Genomic DNA, 20,629 nt, shown 5'->3' on the forward strand with positions numbered 1-20,629 from the left:
ACCAGAATAGGACATCCCACCATCACATTACAATCCACACAGGATCAATCCAGACCAAGGAAGAGATCCTTAAAACTGTCAAGGAGAATAGATCAATCACTTATGAAGGGAAACCAATTAGAATCACCTCAGGTTTCTCAGCTGAGACAATCAAAGCAAGAAGAGCCTGGAATGATGTATGAAATGCCCTAAAGACAAACAACAATCAACCAAGAATACTGTACCCAGCTACACTCTCCTTCATAACTGAAGGTCAAATAAAAACCTTCCATAGCCTGAAACAGACAAAGTTCCAGGAAGTTAGTGGAGGAGAAGCTGGAGGCTAAGGAAGCTCTCACATAGAAAGCCGTTTTAGTGTTCCAGTGAACAGTCCTAAGCCAGAGAATCACACCAAGTGTGCCATCACAGTACAGAGTTAGGCCAGAGAGGGAAAATCCAGGCAAAGAGACAGATCTGAGCACTTGTCAGCAGATGTGGCTGCGGCTGTGGCTGCAGTGGCGGCGGCCGTAGCAGCCATACCTGCAACACAGAGAGTCTGGGACGAAGGAGCCAGATGCGGCAGGCAAGTGGATTCTACTCAACACCAGCAAGAACTGACAAGGAGCAGACATCTTCATCCTGCAGTTCGCAGACCAGAGACGACCCAGGAAACAAGACAGCGTGAGTAGAAGCCTGATATCCTCACTCCTACTCAGGGAGCAGAGGAGGGAAGGCCACCCTTCCCCCAACCTCCTACTACCAGAGATCTCCATCTTTGATACTGACAAAGCCCCAGCTGAGCTGCTAGCTCCAACTCAGGCCTTGGAAGAAAACAAGAGTCATTTAGCAGGTCACAAGAACTTAACCTGACCTGCAAGACTCAGCTCCACCCAGGGAAAAGTCACCCAGCTTGGGCTGCCAGCCCCAGGAGTGGTTGTCTTCACTGGGTAAACAGAGCCAGAGGCTGCCCCTCCCTTTAGCAGCCTTGTTAATCAATTGAAATTCAGTAAACATAAACCCTGAGAATGACTCCAGGCTGGGCTCTGTGAGTTTCTCACAAGCTAGCCCCTCAGGGAAAAGCTACTGTTTGCTGAAAGGCCTCAACTCTACCCAGAACCTAGCATCATCACAGCCTCTCCAAACTAGAGGAAACAGCCATCTCCCCATTTTGTGATACTCAAAGCAGATCTCCCTCCCATTGAACTAGCCTGGGAGGAGGATCACAAAATCCTGGGAAAAGCAGAGCATTTTTCTGCCTGCTCAAACAAACTGACTTAAGAAACCAATCAAGCCACAGGAAAATCAAACACCACAAGCAGACCAGTGACTTCAACGAGAGACTGGTTAGGGACACAGGGAGATACAGGATCTTCCCAACCCTCCCAAAAAAAATCAAACAACTTTTTTTTTCTTGTACCTTTTATTAAAAATTTTTTTTCTAAAACTTTTTTTAATTTTTAATTTTTACCTTTAAAAAATTGTTTTCTAGTAACTTTTTTTTCCTCTTATAATTTTTATTTTAGGGGTATAGGTGTGTGCGTTTTTCTTTCTTTTTTTTTTTTGCTTTTTAAAAAAATTTTATTTTTGTTTTTTGTTTAGCTCTGCTGAACTTTTGATCTTTTTTTCTTTCTCATTCTTTTCACCTTTTCTTCTCTTTCGTTCTTCTTTGTGTGACTTACTGTTCCGCACATCCTCAGATACACCCATAGTCAATTATTAGACCTTAACCCCCATTGTGTACACACTTAATCCAAAAATTTATTACTCAATTGAAAATATTTTAGACTTAAATTCCTTAATAGCAGTACTACCTATTAATACCTATATAATATTTTAAGTATTTTTATTTTTAAGTTTTTCACGTCTCCTTTATATCCCTCCCCTTCTCTCATTATATCCACGTTCTTATCTGAATATTTCACTTTCAATTTGCATAATTTTTAAGCATCGCACTTTTTAATTTTTAATTTTTGCTTTTCTATTTTTTCTACACTTTTTTTCTCTTTCTCTTTCTTCTTTTTTTTCTCTCTCTCTACTTTCAGCCTATCCAACCTGTTTCCCGCTTTGAGATTAGGACTTAGTTAACTCTCCCTGTGCCTTCCCACATCCCTCTATTCCTATTTTTACCCACATCTCTCCCTAAACCTAATAATTTCTGATTTGCCAAATTCTTCTTTGTTGTTCATAGACCATTAATATAGAGTTGTTTGATGTTGAATAAATATATCTGTTGAACTACATTGTATCTGCAGACTTTTAACTGTGCAACTACAGATATTGGTTGATGCTTGCCTTAAGATAGTGTTCTAGCTAAAAACTGGTGTTACTTTCATCCCAAATGGGCAGAGTAAGCCGGAAAAAACACAAGAAAAATGGCAAGTCCGGGTATCTCAACTCCCACTCATGATAATCAGGTGACAGAACAGTAATGAATAATCCAGAGGAGAGTTCCCACACTGAGGGTAAACATGGAAAATGAAAAGACTGAAAACCTACAAAGGACTCTGTATGAGTGTTAAAGGGAGAGAGAGGAGGCAAACAAAAGGTTTATACAGGAATATCATGAGCGTGAGGAAGCTGCTCAAAAACTGATACAGGATTTGCATGAGCATCTTGAGAATACTCAAAGAGAAAGGCAGGAATGGCGTGAACAGGCTGAGAACACGCAAAGAGATCTACAGGAATGGTATGAAGGGGAGGAAGCTAAGCAAAGAGTAATACAGGAATTGAGAGAGCAGGATGAGAATACACAAAGACCACTAAAGGCATTCATGGGATCCATAAACAGAGAGCTGAAAGAAGTCAGGGAGACCACAAAGGGAATGCTGAATGGAACCCAACAGAAGGAATGGCAGTCCAAGGAAACCATAACCAATCAACTAAGTGATTTGAGAATAAACACTGAACACCAAATTAAGGAAGAAAAGAAGTTCATACAAGATCTAAAACAAAACTCCAAGAAAGAATTTGAAGCCATCAAAGCTGACCAACTAGAAGGAAAAGAAATAAAAAAACAAATTAGAAAGTATTGACAGCAGGTTAGACCATGCAGAAGATCAAATTTTGGGGATTGAAGACAACCTAGATATTATAGAGAAAGAACATACAACCAAGACAAATCCAAGAAATATGATAGATCTATCCAACACTTGGAAGACACCATCAGAAGGCCTAATCTGAGGATAATGGGTGTACAGGAGCACCTAGAGACAGAAGTTAATGGTCTAGGAAATTTGTTTAACAGGATCCTAGCAGAGAACTCCCAAACATGCAAAAAGATAGGCCTATTCAGATACAAGAAGCTTTTAGAACTCCAAATAGACCAGACCAGAATAGGACATCCCACCATCACATTACAATCCACACAGGATCAATCCAGACCAAGGAAGGGATCCTTAAAACTGTCAAGGAAAATAGATCAATCACCTATAAAGGGTGAGAAACCTCAGGTTTCTCAGCTGAGACAATCAAAGCAAGAAGAGCCTGGAATGATGTATGAAATGCCCTAAAGACAAACAACTATCAATTAAGAATACTGTATCCAGCTAAATTCTCCTTCATAACTGAAGGCCAAATAAATACCTTCCATAACAAAGAAAAATTGAAACAATATATCTCCACCAAACCAGCCCTACAAAAGATTCTTAAAGATGTCCTACACATACAAAACCGACAAGACCAAAATAAATGCATAGAAACCTCAACCAAACTGAGAGATCTGAAACCAACAATTTAATGAAACATCTGAGCCTCCTTGAAAAAGAGCAGCAATATGAACCCCAATCCAGTAGATGGAAAGAAATAATTAAAATTAAATCAGAATTAAATGAATTAGAATAAAAAAACATAGAAAGAATCAACAAAACAAAGAGTAGGTTCTTCGAAAAAATTAACAAACTTGCAGACGTTTAGCAAATCTTATCAGAAAAAGAAGGGAACACACCAAAATCCATAAACTCAGAGATGAGAATGGTAACATCACCACAGAAACAGCCAAGATTCAGAACATTATAGGGGAATATTTCTCAAAACGTTATGCTAATAAGTTTGAGAACTTGGCAGAAATGGACCTTTTCCTAGCAATTATTGACATGCCAAAACTAAACCAAGATGAGTTAAGCCATCTTAACAGGCCCATATCAAGCATTGAAATAGAAACAGCAATAAGAGACCTCCCAGCTAAGAAAAGTCCAGGACCAGATGGTTTTACAGCAGAATTCTACAAGGCATTCAAAGCAGAGCTCACGCCAATATTCCTCCAACTCTTCAATGAAATTGAAAGAGAAAGTTCACTACCAAACTCATATGAAGTTATCATAACTCTCATCCCAAAACCAGGCAGGGACTCATCAAAGAAAGAGAACAATAGACCCATTTCTTTGACAAACATTGATGCAAAACTTCTCAACCAAATTTTGGCCAATCGATTTCAACAATTCATCCAAAAAATCAAACACCACGATCAAACAGGATTCATTTCAGGGATGCAAAGCTGGTTCAATACGCACAAATCAATTAATATAATTCATCACATCAACAGCAGCAAGGATAAGAACCACATGGTTATCTCAATAGATGCAGAAAAAGCATTTGACATGATCCAACACCCCTTTTTGATGAAGGTTCTGGAAAAATTAGGAATGCAGGGAACATTCCTCAATACAATAATGATTGTCTATGACAAGCCTACAGCCAGCACTATACTTAATGGTGAAAAACTAAAGCCATTTCCTCTTAACTCAGGAACAAGACAAGGATGTCCACTCTCTCCACTTCTCTTCATTCTAGTATTAGAATGCCTAACTACAGCAATAAGACAAGATGCAAACATAAAGGAGATTCAAATAGGAAAAGAACAAGTAAAACTCTCCCTCTTTGCAGATGACATGTTCTTGTATTTAAAGAATCCCACAGACTCTATTCCCAAATTACTCAAGCTGATTCAAAACTTTGGCAAAGTAGCAGGGTAGTCTTATTCAACTACTTTGGAAAGCAGTACGGAGGTTCCTCAAAAGACTCCACATAGAGCTCCCTTATGACCCAGCAATCCCACTTTTGGGCATTTACCCAAATGTTCACAAACAAGACCACACTAAAGCTACCAGCAAGACTATGTTTATTGCAGCCTTATTTACCATTGCTAAGATATGGAACCAATCCAGATGCCCCTCAGTAGATGAATGGATCAAGAAAATGTGGTATATATACACAATGGAATTCTATGCCTCCATCAGAAAGAATGACATTGCCCCATTTGTTAGGAAATGGAAAGGCTTGGAAAAAATATATTAAGTGAAGTAAGCCAGGCCCAAAAAACATAGGTCTCACAGTTTCCCTTATTTGCAATAACTAGTAATGTCTGAGTCAAGCAGAAAACAACAGATAAGTTTATGTTAGGGAAATGAACCCTAAGATATGTATTCAAATTTTTTTTCTTTGATGTAATTGTCTCTAACACATTTATAGATTATTTCTTTGTTACTTTGTATGTCCCTCCCCCATGGTATAATCCCTGCTTTCACTGTATTTGATGTTGGTATAATTTGTGGAGGGGAGAGGAAACACAAATCGCTTCAATAGGGATACAGGTGGATCCATTGCAACAATGAGACGTACAAGTTATTATGTCGAAAAGGAACTTTACCACTTTGGTAGTGGGGGAGGAGGGTTTGGTGGAGGGGCGAGGGGAGGTGAAGATGGGATGGGAAATGGAAACAAAGGAGGAGGCTACAATGTTTGATAAGAAATGTACTCATTATCTTGCTCATGTAATTGTAACGCCTCTGTACAGTATTTTCACAATAAAAAAAAGAAAAATTTTAAAAAATGCATTTGCAGTGACACATGTACAGCCCTGAGGATTAATGAATAGAATAAACAACTAGGAAATTAGTACAAAGAACTATGGCCACGTAAACTTTGATGAGGGAGTAAACAGCACAGGATGAAAGAAAACAGCATCTTCAACAAATGATGTTTGCAGAATTGGCTATACATATGCAGAAAACTGGAGTTAGATTTTTATATATCATCTTGCACCAGAATCAATTTCAAATTATGAAAAAGACCTCAATATGACACCAGATACTCTGACAATATTACTGGAAGGCATAGAGGGAACATTAGGAGTCCTTGGCACAGGTCAAAACTTCTTAAATACAGATCCAAAATCACAACAGAACAAATAAAGACTGGATAAACAGAACTGTATTGAACTGAAGAATTTTGCATGGCAAAGTATAGCTAGCAGGATAAATATAGGGCCCACAGAATGGGAAATGGTCTTTAATAGCTACTAATAACAGAATGCCATCATAACCAAAAGTATACTTGAAGCTTAAAAAGTTAAAACTCCAAAAGGCAAATCCTTGGAAAAATACCAACCGATTAAAAAATGGGCTGAAGACTTAAAGACAGACTTCTCTGAAGACAAAATACCAATGGCCAAATACCCTCTAAGTCAAAAGAGACACACTAAAAACATTACAGGAAGAAATAGGAGAAACTCTAGGGCTCCTTCACACTGAAAGAAATTTTCTACATAAAGACCAGAAAGACAACAAATCAAAGAAAGGTTGGACAAATGGGATTGCATGAAACCGCAGAGCTTCTGGATGGCAAAGGACATAGCTAGCAAGATCAATAGAAAGCCCAAGGATTGGGAGAAGATCTTCACTAGCCATACAATGGACAAGGGTCTCATATCTAAAATATATTTGGAGCTCAAAAAAATAAATCACCCAACAACAAATCTTCAAAGAAACAACTGCATGATAAATAAGTGGCTAAGGACTTAAGAAATTTCTCTGAAGAGGAAATAAGAAAGAACAATGGACATATGAACAAATGTTCAAACTCGATAGTCATAAAAGAAAGGCAAATCAAAACAACATTGAGATTCCACTTCATCCCAGTTAGAATGCCTATAATCAAGAACTCTAATAACAACAGATGCTGGAGGGGATATGGCCCGAAGGGAACCCTACTGCATAGTTGGTGGGAGTGTAAACTTGTCTAACTCTCAATATCATGGGCTTAACTCTCCAATTAAGCGACATAGTTGGCATAAAAGGCAAGATCCTTCTATATGCTGCCTTCAAGAGTCACACCTTGGCCATAAAAAGAAACATATTTTGAAAGTGAAAGGCTGGAATAAAATCTACCACGCAAATGGCCCCCATAAACAGACAGGAGTTGCAATCCTAATATCAGATAAAAGAGAGCTCAAATTAAAATTTCTGAGAAGAGATAAAGAAGGTCACTACATACTAATTAAGGTATCTCTCCTTTAGGAGAATATTACAGTTCTAAATATCTATTCACCAAACAATACAACACCCAAATTTATCCAAGAAATACTACTTTCCCTCAAATCTCACAGAGATCCAAAGACATTAATTGTTGGGGACCTTTAACCCACTGCTATCCCCACTAGATAGATCAACCCGACAAAAACTCAACAGAGAAACCGCAGATCTAACCAATTACATAGATCAACTAGATTTAACAGAGGTCTGCGAAATATTTCACCCAGCAGCCTGAGAATATATGTTCTTCTCAGCAGCACACGGAACATTTTCCAAAACAGACTACATTTTAGGTCACATAGTAAATTTGTCCAAATTCAGAAACATTGAAGTTATGCCCTGAATTCTCTCAGACCACAAGGGAATAAAATTAGAACTTAACAGCAAAAGTCATCAGAACAAGTCTTGTAACACATGGAGGCTGAACAACACTCTGTTGAATAACCAGTGGGTCAAGCAATAGATTAGCGGTGGTTCCAGTAGGGATCGAAGGAGGAAGCAGTGAGCATGAGTCCCGGGCGTGAGCCGCTGGTGGCAGTGCCACTGCTGCGGGAGGGTCGGTGGCGGGAAGGCGATGGCGTGTATCAGCAAACTCAACATCGACAGCATCATCCAACTGCTGCTGGAAGTGAGAGGGTCCAAGCCAGGTAAGAATGTCCAGCTGCAGAAGAATGAAAATAGAGGACTGTGATTGAAGTCCCCCGAGATCTTTGTCAGTTAGCCTATCCTACTAGAACTTGAAGCACCACTCAAAATATGTGGTGACATCCACGGGCAATACTATGATGTGTTTTGACTTTTAGAATGTGGGGAATTCCCATCAGAAAGCAACTATCTCTTTCTGGGGGACTACCTGGACAGGAGGAAGCAGTCCCTGGAGACCACCTGCCTCTTACTGGCCTACAAGATCAAGTACCCCGAGAACGTCTTTCTTCTCAGAGGCAACCAAGAGTGCGCCAGTTTCAATAGAATTTATGGGTTTTATGATGAATGTAAAAGAAGATACACATTAAACTATGGAAGACTTTCACAGACTGTTTTAACTGCTTGCCAATAGCAGCTATCCTAGATGAGAAAATATTCTGCTGTCATGGGGGCTTATCACCAGATCTTTGATTTATGAAGCAGATTCGGCGAATTATGCGACCAACTGATGTGCCTGATCAAGGTCTTCTTTGTGATCTTTTGTGGTCTGACCCCGATAAAGATGTCTTAGGCTGAGGTGAAAATGACAGAGGTGTGTCCATCTGGTTTGGTGCAGAAGTGGTTGCCAAATTCCTCCATAAGCATGATTTGGACCTTATTTGTAGAGCCCATCAGGTGGTTGAAGACAGATATGAATTTTTTGCAAAGAGGCAGTTGGTCACTCTGTTCTCTGCACCAATCTACTGTGGAGAGTTTGACAATGTGGGGTCCATGATGAGCGTGGACTAGACGCTGATGTGTTCCTTCCAGATTTTAAAGCCTGCAGAGAAAAAGAAGCCGAATGCCATGAGATCTGTCACGCCACCCTGCGGTATGGTCACAAAGCAAGCAAAGAAATAGCGTTGCCCTGACTCCCAGTCAGGACTTGTGCCATAGAATTATAGATAGCCTTCATTTTTCAGACCGCACATGCGTGCCGGTCAACCTGCTCAGATAGACCTGTGCTGTGGGCCCTCCCCTCTTCAACTTAAGGATGGCATTTGCTAGTTATAACAGTAAATGAAAGAAAAATCATTTTTTTTAAAATACCCTATTCCTTTTGCAAACAACGTTAATGATGGTGTTAAAGCTGTATACCCAGTACAGTTTATCCTGTCGGAGGAGTAAGTGTACAATTGATTTTTTTTAATTCAGTGCAAACCACGAATAGTGTAAATGCTCATTTTCTTTAGGATATAAAGAGCCCTAGGGTGCTCTGAGGCTGTACATGTTACTGTCATGAAATTCATACTGTTGACATAAACCACTGTGAACATATGTTTTATTTTCAGATTTTGTTTCAAAGAGCTTGCTTTCTCTCCTTCTCTTGTCCTGGGCACCAGAGTTCCCTAACTCTGACAGTAGGACTGTCCTGCACCTCCAGCCCCTCTGCTAGGGTGTGCATTACTAAAAAACAGCCCTCCTGTACTCCTTTTGACACTGAAGCCATTCTTTAAATGCCTGGGATTCTGAAAGCCAAATCCTCCACCCCTCAGCATGGGGCATGCAGGAGGAGGGAGCGCCCACAGCCGCCCCCTGCTAGGGCCCAGGGAAGCTTTGGGTTTTGAATAGCAGTTAGTAATAGAGTACTGTTTAAACTATTAATGATTAAAGTTAAAAACATTTTGTACAATTTCCATATAGTGAATTAATTAAGTAATCTTTTTACAGTTGGATAGGGCCTGAACTCGTCCATTCAGAAAGCTTCAAATTATACAAACAATACTGTTCTATAAGAGTGACCCATTATGCTTTCTTTGGCCTCATTCTTTATCCTTCGGTGAAGTTGAGGCTTGTCAGTCAGAAAAAGTAAATAATTTGCTGTCCACCAGTTTATACAGAACTCACAGTGTCTATAACTTTTTAAAACTAAGATCAGTTAAAAAGAAATGTTTCAACAGATGACCATGTACAATACCATGTGATAAAAATTGAGACTTATTCAAGGCAGTCACCCTGAAAACATTACAGGATGGGGTAGAAGGTATCCTAGCACTCTTTGGCACAGGCCGAAATTTTCTTAATAGAGACCCGGAAACACAAAAAATCAAAGAAAGGTTGGACAAATGGGATTGCATGAAACTGCAGAGCTTCTGTAGGGCAAAGGACATAGCTAGCAAGAGTAACAGAAAGCCCACCAATTGGGAGAAGATCTTCACTAGCCATACAACAGACAAGGGTCTCATATCTAAAATATATCTGCAACACAAAAAAATTAAAATCCCCCAATAACAAATCTTCAAAGAAACAACTGCCCAATAAATAACTGGGCTAAAGACTAAAGAGAAACTTCTCTGAAGAGGAAAGAAGGATGGCCAATAGACACAAGAAGAAATGCTCAATGTCTCTAGCCATAAAAGAAATGCAAATCAAAACAACATTGAGATACCACCTCACCCCAGTTAGAATGGCTAAAATCAAGAACTCTAACAACAACAGATGCTACAGGGGATGTGGACAGAAGGGACCCTTACTGCATTGTTGGGGGGACTGTAGTCTTGTTCAACCACTTTGGAAAGCAGTATGGACGTTCCACTAAAGACTCAACATAGAGCTCCCCTATGACCTAGCAATCCCATTTTTGGGTATTTATCCAAATGTTCACAACCAAAACCGCACTAAAGCTATCAGCACGACTATGTTTATTGCAGCCTTATTTGCCATTGCTAAGTTGTGGAATCAACCCAGATGTCCCTCAGATAAATGGATCAAGAAAATGTGGTACATATACACAATGGAATTCTATGACTCCATCAAAAAGAATGACATTGCCCCATTTGTTAGGAAATGGAAAGACTTGGAAAAAATTATATTAAGTGAAGTATGCCAAGCCCAAAGAAACTTAGGTCTCATGGTTTCCCTTATTTGCAATAACTAGTATATGACTGAGTCAAGCAGAAAAGGTCAGATAAGTTGATGTTAGGGAAATAAACCCTAAGATATGTATTCAGATTCTTTTTCATTCGATTATTTCTAACACATTTATAAGATTATTTCTTTGTTGCTTTGTATGTCCCTCCCCCATGATATAACCCCTGCTTTCACTGTATTTGATGTCGGTATAATTTGTGGAGGGGAAGGGGAAAAACAAATCATTTAAATAGGGAAACAGGTGGACCCATTGCAACAATGAGGTGTAGAGGTTGTTATGTGGAAAATGAACTTTACAACTTTGGTGGGGTGGGGAAGGAGGATTGGGTGGGGGCTGGGGGGAGGCTAGAAGGGATTGGAAGGGGAAACAAAGGAGGAGGCTACAATGCTTGATAAGAAATATACTCATTATTTTGCCCATGTAATTGCAACCCCTCTGTACAATATTTTCACACTAAAAAAATAATAATAATAAGAGATGCTGGTGCACCCATTGCAACAATGAGATATACAAGATATTATGTCGAAAAACAAAATTTAATAAAAAAGTTGGCAAAGGGGGGAAAAGAGGGCAGGGATGGTAAAGGGAAACAAAATGACCAGGCAACAATGCTTGATAACAAAGGGACTCATTGATGAAGGTCTTGGAAGAATTAGGAATCCATGGAAAATTTCTCAATACAATAAAGGCTGTATATGACAAACCTACAGCCAGCATTATACTTAATGGTGAAAATTTAAAGCCATTTCCTCTTAACTCAGGAACAAGACAAGGATGTCCACTTCCTCCACTTATCTTCAATCTAGTATTAGAATGCCTAGCTACAGCAATAAGACAAGATGCAAACATAAAGGGGATCCAAATAGGGAAAGAAGAAGTAAAACTCTCCCTCTTTGCAGATGACATGGTCTTGTATTTAAAGAATTGCATAGACTCCACTCCCAAATTACTCAAACTGATTCAAAACTTTGGCAAAGTAACAGGGTATAAAATTAACACCCCAAAATCAATGGCTTTTCTGTATGCCAACAATGAGAAAAGTGGGGCTGAAATTAGGAAAGCATCTCCATTAGTAAGAGCCCCACAAAAACTAAAATACCTAACTTAACCAAAGAAGTGAAGGACCTCTATGAAGAAAACTTTAAAAACTTGAAAAAGGAAATCAAAACAGAACTTAGAAAGTGGCAAAAACTCCCATGCTCTTGCATTGGAAAGATCAACACCGTGAAAATGGCAATACTTCCCAAGGCTATCTATAAATGCAATGCAATACCCATCAAAATTCCAACCTCATTCTTCAAGGAAATAGAAGAGGCAATCCAAAAATTCATAGGGAACAATAAAAGATCCCGAACAGCAAAAACGATCCTCAACGGAAAGAACACTGCTGGAGGAATATCAATACCAAATTTCAAACTCTACTATAAAGCCATAGTAATCAAAACAGCTTGATACTGGCACAAGAACAGACCTCAGGACCAATGGAATAGAATTGAAAACCCAGAAATGAACCTACAGACCTATAGCCATCTAATCTTTGATAAGGGAGCTAAAAAAATAGAATGGAAGAAAGACAGCCTCTTCAGTAAATGGTGCTGGCAAAATTAGTTAACAACTTGTAGAAAACTAAAGCTAGATCCTTATATATCACGCTATACCAGAATCAACTCCAAATGAATCAAAGCCCTCGGAGTCAAAGGAGACACTCTGAAAACAATACAGAATGGAATAAGAGAAACCCTAGATCTCCTTGGCGCAGGCCGAAATTTTCTTAATAGAGACCCGGAAACACAACAAATCAAAGAAAGGTTGGAGAAATGGGATTGCATGAAGTTGCAGAGCTTCTGCATGGCAAAGGACATAGAAAGCCCACAGATTGAGAGAAGATCTTCACTAGCAATACAAGGGACGAGGGTGTCATATCTAAAATATACTTGGAACTCAAAAATTATCAACAAATCCTCAAAGAAACAACTGCCCAACAAATAAGTGGGCTAATGACTTAAAAAGAAAGTTCTCTGAAGAAGAAAGAAGGATGGCCAATAGAGACATGAAGAAATGCTCAACCTCCCTAGCCATAAAAGAAATGCAAATCAAAACAACATTGAGATACCATCTCACCCCAGTTAGAATGGCTATAATCAAGAACTCTAATAACAACAGATGCCGGAGGGGATGTGGACAGAAGGGAACCTTATTGCATTGTTGGGGGGACTGTAGTCTTGTTCAACCACTTTGGAAAGCAGTATGGAGGTTCCTCAAAAGACTCCACATAGAGTTCCCCTATGGCCCAGCAATCCCACTCTTGGGCATTTACCCAAATGTTTACAAACAAGACCACACTAAAGCTACCAGCAGGACTATGTTTATTGCAGCATTGTTTACTATAGCTAAGATACGGAACCAACCCAGATGTCCCTCAGTAGATGAATGGATCAAGAAAGTGTGGTATATATACACAATGGAATTCTATGACTCCATCAAAAAGAATGACATTGCCCCATTTGTTAGGAAATGGAAAGGCTTGGAAAAAATTATATTAAGTGAAGTAAGCCAGGCCCAAAGAAACATAGGTCCCATGGTTTTCCTTATTTGCAATATCTAGTATATGTCTGAGTCAAGCAGAAAAAGTCTGATAAGATGATGTTAGGGAAATGCACCCTAAGACATGTACTCACATGGTTTTTTTTCTTTCATTCGATTGTTTCTAACACATTTATAAGATTATTTCTTTGTTGCTTTGTATGTCCCTCCCCCACAGTATAACCCCTGCTTTCATTGTATTTGATGTCGGTATAATTTGTGAAGGGGAAGGCGAAAAACTAAATAGAGATACAGGTTGGCCCATTGCAGCAATGAGATGTACAAGCAGTTATGTAGAAAAATGAACTTTACAACTTTGGTGGGGGGGAGGGTAGCAGGGAGGATTGGGTGGGTGGGCGGGGGCAGGATGGGAAGGGATGGGAAGGGGAAACTAAGGATTGAAACAAAGGGGAAACAATGCTTGATAAGAAATGTATTCATTATCTTGCCCATGTATTTGTAACCCTCTGTACAGTATTTTCACAATAAAAAAAAAAAGAAAAAGAAAACGAACTTTACACCTTTGTGTTGGGGAGGAACAGGGTGCATTGGGTGGGGGGATTGGGAGGATGGAGAGGGATGGAAGGGGAAACATAGGAGGAGGCTAACAATGCTTGATAAGAAATGTACTCATTTTCTTGCCCATGTAATTGTAACCCCTCTGTACAATATTTTCACAATTAAAAAAAAAAAAAAGAAATGTACTCATTACCTTGTTCATGTAATTGTAACCCCTCTGTACGGTAACAAAAAGAAAAAAAAAATTTTAAGAGTTCTCAAAAAAAAGAACAAAATTGACAAATCTTATCAGAGAAAAAAAGAACACACACAGCTAAACAAACTCAAAGATGAGAATGGAAACATCGCCATAGAAACAACCATGATTCAGAACATTATAAGGGAATACTTCTCTAACCTTTATGCTAAGAAGTTTGAGAATCTGGAAGAAATGTACGTTTCCTAGCAAATATCGACATTCCAAAACTTAACCAAGATGAGTTAAACAAACATAAAGGCCCATATCAAGCATTGAAATAGAAACAGCAATAAGACACCTCCAATCTAAGAAAAGCCCAGGAACAGATGGATTTACAGCAGAATTCTACAAGGACTTCAAAACAGAACTCACACCAATCCTTCTCCGACTCTTCAATGAAATTGAAATAGAAAGTTTACTATAGAACTCTTTCATGAAGCCATCTTAACCCTCATCCCAAAACCAGGCAGGGACTCACCAAAGAAAGTGGAAATATAGCCCCATTTCTTTGATGAACATCCACGAAAAACTTCTCAACAAAATTTTGGCCAATCGACTTCAACACTTCATTCAAAATATCATAAACCACAATCAAACAGGATTCATTTCAGGGATGCAAAGCAAGTTCAATATATGCAAAACAAATAATATAATTCATCACATCAACAAGTTCAAGGATAAGAACTACATGGTTATCTCAATAGATGCAAAAATGTGCTTGACAAGATCCAACACCTCTTTATGATCAAGGCTCTGGAAAAACTAGGAATCAATGGAATATTACTAAATACCATAAAGGCTGTATTTGACAAACTTACAGCCAGCATTATAATGAATGGCGAAGTGAAGCCATTTGCTCTAAACTGAGGAACGAGACAAGGATGTCCACTCTCTCCACTTCTCTTCAATTTAGTATTAGAATGCCTAGCTACAGCAATAAGACAAGATGAAAACATAAAGGGAATGAAAAAATGAAAGATGAAGTAAAACTCTCCCAATTTGCAGATGATATGATCTTGTATTTAAAGAATCCCACGGACTCCACTCCCAAATTACTCGAGCTGATTTGAAAGTTTGGTATAAAGTTAAGTCTCAAAAACCAATGGCTTTTCTGTATGCCAACAATGAGAAGAGTTTGGCTGAAACCAGGAAAGCAATTCCTTTTGTAATAGCTCCACAAAAAAATAAAATCTTTAGGAATTAACTAAAGAAGTGAAGGACCTCTATGATAAAAATTTTAAATACCTGACAAAAATCAAAACAGAACTTAGGAAGTGGAAAAACCTCTTATTCTCCTGGAATGGGAGGATCAACATCGTGAAAATTGCTATCCTTCCCAAGATTATGTACAAATTCAATGCAATATCTGTCAATATTCCAACCTGATTCTTCAAGGAAATAGAAGAGGCAGTTGAAAAACTCATATGGAACAATAAAAGACCCTGAATTTAAAAAATGCTCCTTAACAGAAAGAACAGTACTGGAGAAATACCAATTCCAAATTTCAAACTCTACTAAAAAGCCATAGCAATTATAACAGCTTAGTCCTGGCACAAGAAAGGACCTCAGGACCAATGGAATAGAATTCAAAACCCAGAAATGAACCCACAGACCTATAACCATCTAATCTTCGATAAGGGACCTAAAAAAAATTGAATGCAAGAAAGACAGACTCTTCAATCAATGGTGCAGGCAAAATTGGTTAATCACTTGTAGAAAACCAAATCTAGACACTGACATATCACACTCAGCAGAACCAACTCTAAATGTATCAAAGTCCTCGAACTCAAAGCACACACTCTAAAACATTACAGAAAAGAATAGGAGAAACCCTAGGTCTCCTAGGCACAGGCCAAATATTCATAATAGAAACCCAGAAACACATCAAATCAAAGAAAGGTTGGACAAATTGGATTGCATGAAATTGCAGAGCTTCTGCATGGCAAAGGATATAGCTAGCAAGAGCAATAGAAAGCCCACAGATTGGGAAAAGATCATCACTGGCCATACAACAGACAAGGGTCTCATATCTAAAATATACCTGGAACTCAACAAATTAAATCCCCCAACAACAAATCCTCAAAGAAACAATTGCCCGATAAATAAGTGAGCTAAAGACTTACAGAGAAACTTCTCTGAAGAGGAAAAAAGGATGGAGAATAGAAACATGAAGAAATGCTGAACCTCTCTAGCCATAAAAAGAAATGCAAGTCAAAACACCTCACCCCAGTTAGAATGGCTATAATCAAGAACTCTATTAACAATAGTTGCTGGAGGGGATGTGGCCAGAAGGGAAGCCTACTGCATTACCAATATCATTCTTCAATGAAATATAATAAGCAATCAAAATTTCATATGTAACAATAAAAGACCCGAATAGCAAATACAATTCTTAGCAGAAATAACATTACGGAAGGAATATCAATACCAAACTACAAACTCCACTACAAAGACATAGTAATCCAAACAGCTTGGTATTGGCTCAAGAACAGACCTGAGGACCAATGAAATTGAACTGAAGACCCAGAAATGAACCCGCAGACCTATAGCCACCTAAGCTTCAATACAAGGGCCAAAAAAAAGTAGGATAGACAGAAGACTGCCTCTTCAAAATTGGTTAGACATCTATAGAGAACTATAGTTAGATCCTGATATATCACCCTGCAACAGAATCAACTCCAAATGGATCAAAGACCTTGAAGGCAAAGCAGACACCCTGAAAACATTACAGGAATGAATAAGAGTAACTCTGAGGCTCCTTAGCACAGGCTGAAATTTTTTATTAATAATGACCCAGAAACACAACAATTCCAAGAAAAGTTGGACAAATGGGATTGCATGAAACTGCAGAACTTCTGCATGGCAAAAGACATAGCTAGCAAGATTTAGAGAAAGCACACAGATTGGAGAATAGCTACAAGAGACAAGGGCCTCATACCTAAAATATACTCAGACCTCAAAATATTAAATCCCCCCAAAAATGCACAAAGAAACAACTGCCCAATTAATAAGTGTGCTAAAAATTAAAGAGAGACTTCTCTGCAGAGGAAATAAGATTGGCCAATAGACACATGAAGAAATGGCCAACTTCTCTGGTCATAAAAGAAATACAAATCAAAACAACACTGAGATTCCACCTAACTCCAGTTACAATTGCTATAATCAAGAAAAATAACAACAGATGCTGGGGGAGGGGATATGGCCAAAATTGAAACAAACTGCACTGTTCGTGGGAGGGTAAATGTTCTACCAATCTGGAAAGCAGTATGGAGGTTCCTCAAAAGAATACATAAAGAGCTCTCCTATAACCCCCAAAATCCCACTTCTGGGCATTTACCCAAATGATCACAAACAAGGCCCTATTAAAGCTCACAGCACAACCATGTTTATCTCAGCATTATTTACCATAGTTTACATATGGAACCAACCCAGTTGCCCTCAGTAGATGAGTGGATGAAGAAAATGGAATATATACACACACACACACACACACACACACACACACACACACACACACACACACGTGTGTGGAGACAGAGAGAGGGAGAAATAGATATATAGAGAGAGAGTGGAATTCTATGCCTTTATCAGTATCAGAATAATACTGTCCCATTTGTTAGGAAATGGAAAGACTTGGCAAAAATTCTACTATGTGAAGAAAGCCAGGCCCAAAGAAACATAGGTCCCATAGTTTCCCTTATTTGCAATTCCTAGTATATGACTAGGACGAGCAGAAAAGGTCAAAAGGTATGTACATATAACCATATAAGGTGATGTTAAGCGAAATGACCACAAGATAGAGACACAAGAGTTTTATTCTCTGTTGCTATTGTTTTAATGTATTTATAGTGTACTATGTGATTATTTTGTTTCCCTTGTATATTTTTCCCCCATGATATAACCCCTGTTTTCGTTGTATTTGATTCCAGTTCCCTGCACTTTGTGTGCAAATTTTGATAATTTGGAGAGGAGAAGGGAAATAACAAAATGCTGAAATAAGGATGCAAGTTGACTCATTGTAACAATAAGATTTACAAGACGCTAAGTTGAAAATGACCTTTACAGTGCTGGCTGAAGGAGTAGAGGAAGTGAGGAGGGAAGAGATGGTAGCGGGAAAACAAAGGAGAAGATAACAATGCTCGATAGAACATGTACTCATTACCTTACTCATGCAACTGTAACCCCTCTGTACAGTATTTTTACAATAAAATTATATATTAAAAAAGAAAATGTGCTGTATTCATACAACAGAATTCTATGCTTCCATCCACCTGTGTTTTTAAAGTACATATGTGATATGTATTTTGATACTTAGTGCATGATTGTGAACAATTGGAACAAAATATGCATCCAGCACTACATCCTTGTGTAGAGTATGTCCACTGCCCTGAAGTAGCTCTGTTCTCCAGGGCCTCTGCATGGAATTTGGGGCTAATATATGTTGTCAACTTGAAAACATAGAGTTGCTTTTGATACTGCTTTAGCTTGTTATACAAAAGAAACTCTTCTACTACCAAGTGTTCTCAACCAAGTGCATCATGGAAATGTCTTCATCTATATTTGCATGTATAAATACAATTACCAATTTGACCACAAAATTTCAGAATGCCAAAGTAGAACTCAATTTTGGCATTGGCTGTGAGTGATTGACATATCATTGGTAGGTCATCAACAACACTGCCTCCTCAGGCAAGAGTAAATGGCTTGTATTTCTGGAGGCCTCTTCACATGGAATTCGTATTGAAAGCTGCTGGCATTAACCACTAAGATTCTATGGCTGTTATTTACATTGTGTGTGGGAATAGACCCTCTGGGTGTGATGTTCTTAAAACTTTAGCTGAAATTTCACAGGCACAGACTTTGGGTGGACATTTCACCAGGCACAGCACATGGCATCCTCTGAGGGAATTCAGCTGCACCATCCCAAATGGCTTTCATGCAAAGTTTCTTGACACAGATGTTGGACAAACTACATCCTGGATAACTCTATCTCTGGGGCCTCACTATCTGTGGTCTTGGATGAAATCATAACTCCTGGGTAAAGAACACAAATGGACAAACATGTTTTCCAACTCATGTTTTTCTCCTGGATGAAGGCCACAGTTATAGAGCTCCAGGGAATACTTTTACACATGACTTCTCGGGACTCACAAGAGGCTTTCATGAAAGGGGAGTTATAGTGTAGATCTCTATCGATAAAAGACACATATGCATATATAAAAACATATATGAATATACATAGCAAACAGGTTGGCTTCACATCCAGACAGAATTTCAGCTTGGCAGAGGCTTCAGGCATGTACCTTTTGACTTTCACATTCTTTCTTCTCCAGCTTCCCCTCCTCGTCAGGTCCTTGGCTGGCAATAGCTGCTTCTCTACTATGAAGCGCCGAGCACACATGGATGGAGATGTGACCATCGCTGGGTTTTTCCCTCTGAACACTTTTGGAATAGACCACAGTAACAGCCATGTTTCCAGTCAAGAAGAGCACACACCGTAAGTAATTCATCATTCTATTCCCATTTGCTGTGTCATTCTGAGGAAAATCTAGGTGCACACATCAATGTTCTCTGTCTTTTCTATGCTGAACTCCATCTCTATTATAACAGGAGCAGCTCAATTTCATTATTTTCTCTTACATCTACTGTTAAGTAATTTTCTGCTTGCTAGTAGGACAGGATTTTATTTCCTTCCATACAGTTCTTCTTTCCAAGCTGGTAAATTCTTCACTTTTCTCCAGCATGCCTATATCTCCTCCATTTCTTCTGTCATTGCAGAAGATGAAGTTATGTTACTACAATCACCCTGAGTCACTGGAATGAGATCTGTACTAAAAGTCTGCAACCACATTTCCTTCATGCTTAGGTCAGTACTGTGAGAACTTTGCTTTAGGAACCCCCATATTTTGAGAACATGGATAAAATTTCTTATCATCAGCTGGTGGCTCAGGCTTGTTAATTTTACTCTTGGTGCTGATATTAAGGATCACTACATGAAGCCAGCGCAGGCAGGAACAACTGGCAGACTTTTATCTCCAATTAACCAACCAAAAGCCTGAAGAGAAGCTGTGGCTCAAGTGACAGAGTGTTAGCCTGGAGGAAAAAAGCTCAAGGACAGTGTCTGGGCACTGATTTCATGCCCTAAGACTGTCTAACACGCGCGCGTGCGCGCACACACACACACACACACACACACACACACACACACTGCCTCTCGGGCTCTCTTTCTCTCTCACTCTTTCACTGGAAAGAAGTAGTTACTGTTTCCCGAAGCCTTGTGTCATTACCTTATGTCAGATATGCTACACAACAAATGCCTTATCAGGCAGGTTAGCATTATAAAGATCACTTCCATAAAAATTTCATCTGCCTGAGTTCTCTTTTACTTATTCTCATGTATGTTTCTTATTTTTGGTCTTGAACACTAATAAAAGGCTATACCAAATA

At 38.9% G+C, this 20,629-nt stretch overlaps 1 pseudogene; it reads left to right on the top strand.

Annotated features, from left to right (window-relative positions):
- The first annotated feature begins 7,860 nt into the window (after nt 1–7,860).
- Nucleotides 7,861–9,706, top strand: LOC138813460 (serine/threonine-protein phosphatase PP1-gamma catalytic subunit-like; annotated as a pseudogene).
- The last annotated feature ends 10,923 nt before the right edge of the window (nt 9,707–20,629 follow it).

The sequence above is a fragment of the Dipodomys merriami genome, unplaced genomic scaffold (genome assembly GCF_024711535.1).
Source record: "Dipodomys merriami isolate MVZ:Mamm:240054 unplaced genomic scaffold, mDipMer1.0.p SCAF_6, whole genome shotgun sequence".
NCBI classification, from domain to species: Eukaryota; Metazoa; Chordata; class Mammalia; order Rodentia; family Heteromyidae; genus Dipodomys; species Dipodomys merriami.